The sequence below is a fragment of the Callospermophilus lateralis genome, chromosome 13, assembly GCF_048772815.1.
Source record: "Callospermophilus lateralis isolate mCalLat2 chromosome 13, mCalLat2.hap1, whole genome shotgun sequence".
In the NCBI taxonomy this organism is placed as follows: domain Eukaryota; kingdom Metazoa; phylum Chordata; class Mammalia; order Rodentia; family Sciuridae; genus Callospermophilus; species Callospermophilus lateralis.
In genome coordinates this window covers 97,837,512-97,848,709 of record NC_135317.1, presented here as the reverse complement: position 1 = coordinate 97,848,709, position 11,198 = coordinate 97,837,512, and the positions used below count along the sequence as shown (strand labels likewise).

The 11,198-nt window shown below is 46.9% G+C and overlaps 1 non-coding gene across 1 annotated transcript; it reads right to left on the bottom strand.

Annotated features, from left to right (window-relative positions):
• Positions 1 to 2,706: 2,706 nt before the first annotated feature.
• Positions 2,707 to 2,808, bottom strand: LOC143379778 (U6 spliceosomal RNA). The gene has a single exon (XR_013088555.2). It is a non-coding gene; the product is annotated as a U6 spliceosomal RNA (small nuclear RNA).
• Between the last annotated feature and the right edge of the window lie 8,390 nt (positions 2,809 to 11,198).

The window sequence follows — 11,198 nt, the reverse complement described above, 5'->3', positions numbered from 1 at the left end:
TAAGTACATTTTATGCAACTTGTTTACCCAGTGTTGGAAAGCACATTAGGAAACTTAGAACACCTTTCCAGACACATTCCAGGATTCTTAGTTTTCAAAACACAAAGAAGATTAAGTAGTGACCCACTTTAAATGCAGCCAAAATATTGTTTTAAATTATAATCATCTATATAACTAACTTGTCTGCCAGTGCTATTGTTAACTATTCTGAGAACATTAATTCAATTACGTGAGCCAAAGGAAATTAAAACTTCAAATTCCCACTGAAAGTTTCGAGGTTGCTCTTCTTAGAGAAGGGAACAGAAAAGGAGTGTACTCAAAATATCCCTTGTGAGCTGGGTGTGGTGGCACAGGCCTGAAGTCCCAGTGACTGGGCCCCGAGGCCAAGGTTGGAGGATCACAAGTTCAAGGCCAGCCTGGGCAGCTTAGCAAGACCCTGTCTTAAAATAAAAAAATAAAAACAGCTGGGAATGTAGCTCAGTGGCAAAGCCCCCTGGATTCAGTACCATTAAAAAAAGAAAAAAAGAAAAGTATTCTTCATGAGCTCCAAGATTGTAAAATCCTGGCTTCTAGCTTTAGAGATCATTACCTTGTTAACTCTAGTTCTTGAAAGCAGAATTGCCCAAAATACACATGACATGAGAGTTTTTCTTAGAAAGTGTTTGGCGTTGGGGATGCAGCTCAGTGTTAGAGCACTTACATCATGCACTGGGTTTGATCCTTAGCACCACATAAATATAAACAAACCCCTAGGCTTCGAAACAACCCCCTCTCAAGAACTACAAGAACTACCAAGGAATCCCATGAGATTTTGCCCAGTCCTGAAATTAAAAAGGTGTTTGTGTTATTTTTATTATTTGAGGATACCCAGGATAGAAGACAGGAGAATCTGCTAGTTTCTGATGAAGAATTTGAACCACTGGAAAATTTTGCTCTTCAAAGACAGCCCCCAGTGATCTTGAAAATAGTCACTCAGCAATTTCAAAGCCAGCCTCAGCAACTTAGCAAGGCCCTAAGCAATTTAGTGAGACTCTGTCTTAAAATAAAAAATAAAAAAGGGCTGGGGATGTGGCTCAGTGTTTAAGAGCCCAAGGTTTAATCCCTGGTACCAAATTAAAAAAAAAAAAAAAAATTGGAGGATCCCAAAGTGTGAAATAACCACTATGAAAAGTAAATTTTACTGAGAAGATCGATAGCAGCTAATATGCATTTGACTACGAGTAATAAAATACTTAAATAAAACCATCAGATAGGAGTTTATGCTTCTCAAATAAAAGGAATGCAGAGGCAGACACGTTAGCCAGGTGGTCAGTGAGCTGGCAATGTCAGGGCTTTGGGTCAACTCCCCCTTGACTCTTTATCAAGATGGCCAGGTTTCCATAGCAACCTCAGACACTCTGCCCTCACCTGACAAGGGCACAGAGAGACAGGGCCAGGGGACTTCTGTTTACCTTGGTCTCTTCTTTTAACCAGAGGAAAATTATTCCCAGAAATTACAATGTGTTGAAACGTTCATATAAGTAAAAATGAAATATACGTTCACAAAAGAAAAAAAAAGTAAGCAAAATTTTGTAAGTTATAAAATGTGTTTTTGAAAGTCACTGGCAGGGCTGGGGTGTAGCTCAGGGGTAGGGTGCTTGTTTAGCATCTGCCAAGCTCAGGGTTCAAGTTCAGCATCAAAAAAGCATTAAAAATAAACAAATAAAAAGTCCCTTGCAAACTTGCCCTCATGTGTCCTTGACCAGAATCCAGTGTCACAATCCCATCCTCAAATGGTAAAGGAGAAAATCAAAGTGTCCAGAATTTCCAGCTTGCGAAGGTAGGTTCCGTAGTAAGGAGGCCAAGTGGGGAAACGGCTCTGATTTCACAACAGCAGTGTTAGCGGATGTGTAAACATGTCCAAAACAGCTGACTTTCTTGGCAAAATTGCGAGTTTTTGAATACATAGAGGTGTACCTGAGGAGGGACTGCTGGCCTGTTGCATCATCCCAGGACTCCCTTCCGTGAGCTCCCTCACGTTGTGCCCTCCTCCGCCCCAGGCACAACCATGTGTCAAACAGCTGTCAAATGAGCAGTTTCTCCAGCCTTGACAGCACCACAGAAGAAGCCATTATTCCTGGACTCGTGGGTTAGCCAGAGTTGTTCACACTGTCCAGGAAGAGCAGCTCCTGCCCTCCATGACTTATGACCCATATGTGTTAATAAGTAAAGGACACCATTAGGCAACACCCCTCCAGGGCCAGGTTCACACATTCATTCCACTAGTACCAACCGTTTCCTGGTACTCTTGGGTGCCCTCTGGATCCCAACAGAAAATAAGATGTCCAGGTCCCTGTGCTGAGAGTCAGGAGACAGTGTGCCAGCAAGCCAGGACCCAGCGGGTGGAAGGTGACCCGAGAAGACCCTGGAACAGGTGCCGGGAAGCCGGGAGGGGAGCAGGAGCTCCTCAGAAAGAGGGTGGGGAAGGCATTTCTGGAACACAGCGCTCAGGCTTGGACCTGAATGATCTGAGATGGTCTGAGGGAAGAATGTTCCAGATAGAGGGAGCGGCATGATGAAAGAGGACTAGGGAGCAAGGGAGCGGGAGGAGCAGGGACTGCCCTGTACAGCTGGGCCCCAGAGACCCTGTGACAGCTTGGGATTTATTGAGGCACCTGCCACCTTGGAGTGGGAGAGTGACGTGACCAAGCTGGGTGCAGAATGGATTTTTTTTTTTTTAACTTCACGAATTTGCATGTCATCCCTGCGCAGGGGCCGTGCTAATTTTCTCTGAATCGTTCCCGTTTTAGTGTATGTGCTGCCGAGCAAGGAGCGAGTGTGAAGCAGACAGAGTCGGGAAGCCGTTGCTGGAGAGGCAGGGACATGGCTGGGTGAGCTGTGAAAGCAGGGGTGTGGACGGACACGGGTGTCTTCAGAGTCGGGGTCACTGGCCTGCTGTTGGGATTGGGCGGTGAGGGAAAGGACTTTGGCCTGGGTTCAGTGGCCCGTGTGCCGCCGACAGAGACAGGAAAGCCAGGCTGGACTGCCTGGCGATGTTTGTAGATCCAGGAAATTGGCAGCAAGAAGACAGCTGCCGCCTGTGGTGCTAAAGAACCTTCCAGAAGGGGGCCTGGGAGGGTGACCGTGCCAAGGGGAAGGAGCAACCCTGAGGCAGGCTCCAGCAGGGAAGACTGCGGAGAAGGGAGGAGACCACATTATGGGCATTTAGACCTCACTGAAGAAATGTTCCTCTTGTCAGTTCTTTGGCAATGACGTGGCCATCATGCTGGCCTGAGTGAGTGGCAGGAGGCAGGTGCCTCTGGTGAAGGTCCACTGGCCCCTGTGGAGAAGCCTCCCTGGGAGGCATGAACTAATTGAGGCACTTTATCAGAGGCTGCTCCTGTCCTGATACGTTTAGGAACTGTAAGGTATCTATCTACCACTGAGCTCCCACCCCAGCCCTGGAGCTGAGTCTTGAGGGACATTTCACCCAGGCACGGTGGGTCTCAAAAGTCTCTCTTCCCTCTTGTGCCTGGATTACCCCTGTCTCATTCAGCCTCTCCCTCCTGGACACTGCTGACCTCACCACTCCAGGTTTGCTTCTCAGACTCCCCAACAGAAGCACTAGCAAGAGAGGCTACTCGTCCAGCCCTGGGTTGCTGCATGCTAAGCGCTTTGCACACACAGGTTAATCCTCAGGGGGTAGACTCCACCTTTCAGGGGAGGGAACTGAGGTTTAAAAGGCTCAGGAGCAGCAGAGAGCTCTTGAGTGACACACCTGGACTCACCTGGGTCTGTTGCCTCTCAAAGGCAAGTTATTCTTCAGAGCCTTTTGTTCTGTGTTTATTATTGTCTCTTCTCATAGAGTCCTGTCCTCAGGACTCAGTACATGTTCTGGCCTGTACAGCTGGGCCTCAGTACTTTGAGGGTAACCTCAGTTCTCGGATCGCCACATCCTAAATAAGACCCCAAGAACCCTCCACAGCAAAATTAAAGTCTTTAAACATCTCCCGTTGGTTCTCATTAGACCCAAACCCCTTAGCACAGGCTGCAAGGTCCCACACTCTGGCCGGTGTCCTTACCACACACCTACACTGTGGCCAGCATCAGGAGCACTTGGGCGGTTAAAAGTGAACATGTTGGCTGGGGATGTGCTCAAGCGGTAGCGCGCTCGCCTGGCATGCGCGCGGCTCTGGGTTTGATCCTCAGCACCACATACAAATAAAGATGTTGTGTCCACCGAAAACTGAAAAATAAATATTAAAAAACTCTCTCTCTCTTTTTCTCTCTAAAAAAAAAAGGAACATGTGGAGCCACTATTTTCCCCAGCCTCTGGCCTGGTCCCTTTGGGATGATTAGTAGTGATGATAAGCAACATGACTATTTACTCTTGCTAGTCACAGTTCTAAGTGTTTTACATGTTCACTTAACCCACAAATTACTACCATATGAAACAGATACTATTAGTAGACCTATTTAAGAGATGAGACGATTGAAGCCCAGTACGGGTAATTAACTTGCCCAATATCATCAGCAAGTAAGTGGTGGAGCTGGATTTGAATCCAAACGATCAGATCGAGAGCTGAAGGTTGTGTCTATCCACAGAGGGCCCCTGGCATTAGTTCTCAGGTCCTGAATTTGGGGGCTTGCTTTCTGCTGAACACAGGCTACCAAAGCCTGACTTCTAGGTGTTGCAGCAGAGAACAGAGAAAACCAAGTCTGGACCAGCACCTTCAGAGACTGTCAGCCCAGGTCAGACTGTGCAAGTGCAGGTGCAGTGCTGGTGCGGTCCCACCCCTGGAATTCCCTCCCCACCTCTGCCCAGGTAGAGCAAGGGAGGAACGACAGCTTCAACATCCAGTCATTTAGAAATCCCCGGTGATTTCCTCCTCAGCCCCACCCACTGTAACCTCTTGCCAGAGATGGATTTCATAATCAGTTGAAAGGAGGCTTTATTTCTCAATATGAAAAATTAAACTCTTGTCAAGGAACAGTCTATATATAGCCACTAAAAAGTACCTAACCTAAAACAATTTGCATGTCTGTGAATTTGTGTGTCTGATGGGTGGTGTGATTATTATTAGCAAAGGGGGAAGTGGCAGATGGCACCAGTTGCAGGTGGAAGAATTTTAAAGAGGAGTAGAGAATTTTGAAGGCGGCAGCTTGGCCTGCCACGTTCCAGGTCTGCTTACATGAAATCTGGCTAGGGGTATTGCAGGGAGAAGTTGCCAGTTATCCCTTCCAATTCAACTCTGCCCAGGACCCAGCACTTACCATTAGGAGTTATTTGCTCGTTTTGGTACCTATTCATGCCGGGGTTTTATGCGTAGGGAGAGAGACCCAGATTTGCTGGAGATGATGGAGATGACCAATAATGGAGCCCCCAGGGAGGAGCAGTCAGAAGTCTGACTAGGAATGGACAACCACTGGGCAGAGCCTCATCTGGGAAGGGACATGTGACCAGAACACAGAGCTCCCCAGGTACACCATGGCAAATGAACCCCGAGCCAGGCTGCCTAGGCCCACACCCTAGCTCAGACCCACCCCAACATGTGTGGGGTCTAGGGTAGGACAGATGGAGGCCACAGCCATCTGTCTAACTAAGGCATTTAGGAAATCTTACTTATCAAGCAAGCCGAGAAACTGTTAAGTAAAACATGTTTTACCCTCCTGCCTTGACACACGTGCCTCATAATGACATGGAAGACCAGGTTTAAATTAAAAGTTCTGGCACTCCGCCGAGCTCTGGGCCTGTCTGAAGGGTGTTGGAATGTGGGCTCTGGCCTGTGGCCTATGAAAGCCTTGCTAGGTCGCTCTTTGAAGAGACCCTGCCCACAGTGTGGACATGAGGCCTGCATATCCAAGCTCTGTTCCCACCTTTCAGAAAAGCTTTCTGGTGGCCACTGTTCAGACCCATTCAGATGGTGCCATCGACCCACAGGAAGATGGCTTCGGGCAAGAGACAGACTCAGGGCCATCTGGGTTGGCAGTTCCACAGCCCCCAGTTCCAAATGTGGCCTGGGGGACAAGGGCTCTCCCTTGGCCCTGAGGGGAAGTACCACCTAGAAGGCTGGAGAAGGCCCCTGTCTAAAGCTTGGGGCCCAGGGCAGGAGCCCTCCTGACTGGGTCTAGGTAGGTTGTGGCTGCCACTTCCTTATTGTGAAACTTTGAACTAGTTATTAATCTGTCTGCACCATGCTTTCCTTGTCTGTAAAATCAAGATAATTATGGTAAGGAATAACTGAGGAATAAGTGAGCTTATTCAGTATGGGTGATGTGTCTAGAACAGTACTTGGCAAACAGTAAGTGTTACATAATGCCAGTAATTAAGTGTGATTATTATTTGGGTTTAGGCATCTTCAAAGACGTTAACAGATTGAGTGCTAAAAAAAAATCATTTCTTGACTAATGATGGGCAAAAACTCTTCCTGGAGACCCAGAAAATTCTGTCCTCAGGCCAGAAACTGGAAGGGAGTGGGATAGAGGGAAGGCGGTCACTCACTGCTAACCCAGTTGCTGGGCAGGTGCTTTTCTAGATTCCAGGTAAGGAGAGTGAAGACAGACAAAGCCCGAATGCAGGTGATTTCTAGAAAGTGGCAATGACCCTCAGATGACAACCTGCCAAGACACAGGACCTCAGTCCTACAACTACAGGGACTGAGTTCTTCTAGAGGCCTGAATGAGCAAGGAAATGGGTTTTCCCCTGTAGAGTCTCCAGATGGGATCCCAGCACTGCTAACACTGTGATTTTAGCCCAGTGAGACCCACCTTGGATTTCTGACCCACAGAACTCTGAGAGTAAATATGCATTGTTTTAAGCCACCACATTTGTGGAAATTTGTTACTGAAGCAAAAGCCAGTGGATACATGTAGTTTCATCTCAAAGCCAAAGAAAGTGCCTCAAGGAGGAGTCAGGTCCCAGCTGCTTGAGGTTGAGTAAGAGGAAGGCAGATGTGAATAACCACGTGATGGGGCAACCCAGAGAGTGCTGTCACCTTGAAGAGCAGTTTCAGTGGAGCGGTGAGGTCAGAAGCCACAGTGGAGTAGGATGCAGATGACCCCGACATAAAGCTTTGTTATGAGAAGTGGGGGACCACGGGGCAGAGAGCAGTTCATCCAGGGTTTCCCATTGTTTGTTTCAGTGGGAGACAGAGCATATCTGTTTGCTAAAGGAATTGATCTTGCAGGGATCATGCTGGGTTTTATTCACAGGATGGGGGTCAGGAGCAAAGTCTTGTGATGCAAGAGGCACAGGAACCCAGAGCACCCTGGAGGGGTTGGAGGGGTCACACTGGTGGCAGGAAGGAGCTGGCGGAAGACAAGGAAGGTGAAGGAGCCCAGGCATGTGAGGTTCCTAGAGTGCTGGCTGAAGGAAAGAAAAGGAGCTCCTGCCTGGGGGCTTCTGTTTTGTCATCAAAATGACAAAAGTGAGTGTGTGGGAGGGCTCTGGGGAGAGCTCAAGTATGTGGGAGTTTTGAGGAGAGAAAGATGTGAAATGGTTGATCTTGGGGCATGGGAGGCAGCCTGGGGACAGAAATGGAGCAGTACTGCAGCTGGAAGGAAGTGGCCTTTGTTGTCTCTCTCTTCTCTCCATGGCCAGGACTACAAGTGGTCTGTTGGGTCCAGGTCAGGCTCTGGAGGATGTCACCTACTGGACATGTAACCCAGAACAACTTGCTTAGCCTGCCAGAACCTCAGTGTCTTCAGCTGACTTCCTCAGGCCGGGCATGCTTGCCCCACCCACTCCCATCAAAGGTGCACGTGTGCCAGAGGGGTTCTTGAACTGTCAAGCATTGTCCTAGTGGGAGTCATGATTTTCTATGGATGGCGTCCACCCTGTAACACCGACTCAAGGAAGGTGCCGATTTCCAGAAGGCTGGAGATGAGTGCAGAGGCAGAGCATCTGTGTAGCTGGCCACAGCAGCCTCTGCATTCTAAGATCACTGCTTCCAAAGCATGAGCAATAACTTCCACCTCCGCCCAGTCCCCAGGAGGCTTGAGAAACTCCCTGTTTGAGTTTCTTCTCCCAATACCTGGGCAAAGGTAACACAGATCTGCATTAGGTTCGCTCTCCCTAGGGACCTCCTCCAGCCATGACATGTTTAGCTGTTACCGGGCTAGACAAAAGAAGGGGAATGCAGAGCTGGATCCTGCTCCACCACTGGCTGAATGTCTGCCCTCCTGGGTTGCCCTGGACCCGGCAGTATGTCCTCCAACTTAGATTCCCTGCAAAGGCTCTCTGGTGGTTAACTCTTGTTGTGTGGATAGTGTAGGGAAGAATTTTACAGAAACTACCACTCTGTGATCAAAGAGAGGTAGCATTCTTCCAGTGGAAAATAGGGATTGGAGAGTTGAGTTCTTTGTCCAAGGTCTGACACAGGTCAGCCGAGGACCTGGGCATAGTCAGGTCTGTATGACTCCAGTCGGTGGTTTTTCCACCATTCAGCTCTGCCTCTCTGGTCCAGCCAGCCTGCCTACTGACTAGGAAAGGGAAGAGGAGGGAAGGACCAGCACTTCCTGAATGCTGATTTTCCAGGGCTGGTGGTCTTTCAGGATGTCGGGGGAAGGTGTCCCTCTGGGCTGAGTGTCTCTCAGCTTAATAGTGAGAGGCTGTTCCATATAAACCCCTGACACTCAGAGGTCAACAGGAAGTGGGTAAGATCTGGCTAGAAGTCATGCTGAGTTCAACGTTTGATCTGGTCACTAAAGACCGAAGGACCAAGAAAGTAACACAGGAGCAGACATGATGTTCTCCTTTCCAAACACTTTCTCTCCTCTTTTCAATCCTCTAAGTCCATGAATTAATCTCATTTCTCCCCAAAATGGGAAGGAGTAGATAAAAGAAAATTATCCAGGGATGAAAGTGCAATAGAACTCCTCCTGGCAACTTCAACTTCAGTGTTCTAAGTGGGACATTGAAACGATGAAGAAAAGCATGCAGACAAACTGGATATGGGATAGAAAGAGAACTAAGCACACATCCCTTCCGATATGTTTTCCCCAAACACTTGGCTGTTTTTCTTCATGTTGTATTTCTTCACACATAAGCTGGCTCTGTGGCACCTGCGTGGACTTGTTATATTGTTCAATGCCAAGGTTCTCAAAAGGAGCTAGGGAGGAACAGAATATTGAGTCAGAACTTTTCTCTGACATAAAACTTTATAATTGAATTTTAATAAATAAAAACAGAGACTGCATTGATAATATTTCTTTGTATTCATGGGGGGATCTCTGGTAGAGGTGTTGGTTCTCTTTCAAAAAAATTGTACATTTGTGTATAGCTATGGTCATATAAATTGGCACAGTACTTTGGGAAAGTACAATGAATGTCATGAACTACAAATTGTTTTATACCTTTTGACCTAATGAAGTTTTTGAGGAAAGAAATACAAATACTAAAAATATGCATAAGTGTTTTTTGTGGGGAGAGGGTGCTGGGGTGCTCAAACCTAGGGCCTTGTGCATGCTAGGCAAGAGCTCTCTCAACCAGCCATACCCCAGCCCTGCATGTGTTTATGACAATGAAACATTGAAAGCCATTATAATATTCAATGTCTGGAAATAACTGAGTAATCTGTTATCCATTCATACAATGAGATATTATACAACCACTATAATTAGTGGTGTGCTGAAGCCAATACACACTAGCTTGAGAGAGTCAATGGTGAACATTCTTCCCAAGTCCACATTCAATAATGTCATGTCAGTAGCATGAAATCAGCCATGGCTGGAAAATTAACACCAGGGAAATTGGTGAACATTACCAATTAGGGTTTGCTCCCATCCCCAGAGAGCAAGCTGTTAAACATTTTCCAGCACACCACTGGTTATAGGATACAAAGTTATATGTATATTATTGTCATAATAATGTTAAAAAGGATATGCATAAATATGAGCTATAGAAGGGAATATATATAAATTATAAAAAGATTATTGTGAAAAAATTTTTCTTTTGTTATAGCACTGTTTATTGCTATAGTCTTACTTATATAAAAACAAATTTTAAAATGTTTAAAGCTGGACTTCTGCTTTTATTCTGAGCAAGTAAAATAATGTGGATTCATTTTATTCTGAGCAAGTAAAATAATGTGGGACTGTAGCTTAGTGGCAGAGCACTTGCTTAGCATGTGTGAGGCACTGGGTTCAATCCTTAGCACTGCATAAAAAACTAAACAAATAAAGGCATGCTGTTCATCTACAACTATAAAAAAAATTTAAAAAAGAACTATAATCTCCAAGAGTGCAGGGAATGACCTACATTAAAGAACTGCATACAGATGCTGGAGAGTTAAAAAGACATCCGTTTCTGGGGAAAATCAACATTTGGAAGAGAGAAACAATATGTAATAAAAATCCCATTGTTATAACAGTTAGCTTGAGGGCAGGATGGACTTGGCACCACGTGCAGAGTAGCTAAAACTTTGATAGAAAATCAGGTATTTTCTATCCTGATGATCAGGGGACAAAGGTTAGGGTGCATAAAGCCATTGGAGAATGATGACAGAACTCCAAAAAATCAAGAAGGGAATTGTCAGATCAGGCGGGGGAGGCTTTATTGAGATATCACTCCCGGGCAGAACTCAATCAGACCCACAGAGGGGACAGGAGAAGGGTCTGAGGAGAAACCGCGTGGAAGCTCGACCGGACTGGACTTTTATGGGGCTTACAGCAGGAAGGGAAGGGCTTGGGACAGGAAAAGGTGTTTCTAGGGTCCCTTGCCCCCTTGGAGTTGGTCAGGGGAGTTGGCTGAACTCCAGGATTGGCCAGGGGGTCCTGCTGATTGACAGGCATTAGTCAGGAGATCTGGCTGATTGACAGGCGTTTCCGCCGGCATCTGATTGATGTTCTTTTCCAGCGCGGGCTGCTTTGTTCTAAGTTGCCACTAAGGCGCCACTAAGTCACCACCACCGACCTAACAGGAATCCCAAATTTTGTGTGTAAACTCTGCCCAAATCTCTGGCTGCCTCTGAACCACACATATGTGTTGCAGATTCAAACCAGCTTGGGCTAGAGATAGAAGAAACAAACTGATTTAGAGAAGACAATGTGAGGCACAGGGAGAAGCCACCTACAAGCCAAGGAATGCCTGAGACTGACAGAGCCTGAGCTAAGAGACAGGCCTGTAACACCTTCTCCATCACAGCCCTCTGAAGGAACCCACTTGTGGCCTCCAGACTGAGGCTGTAAGTTCCTGTGGCTGAAACCACTTTGTAGGTGGT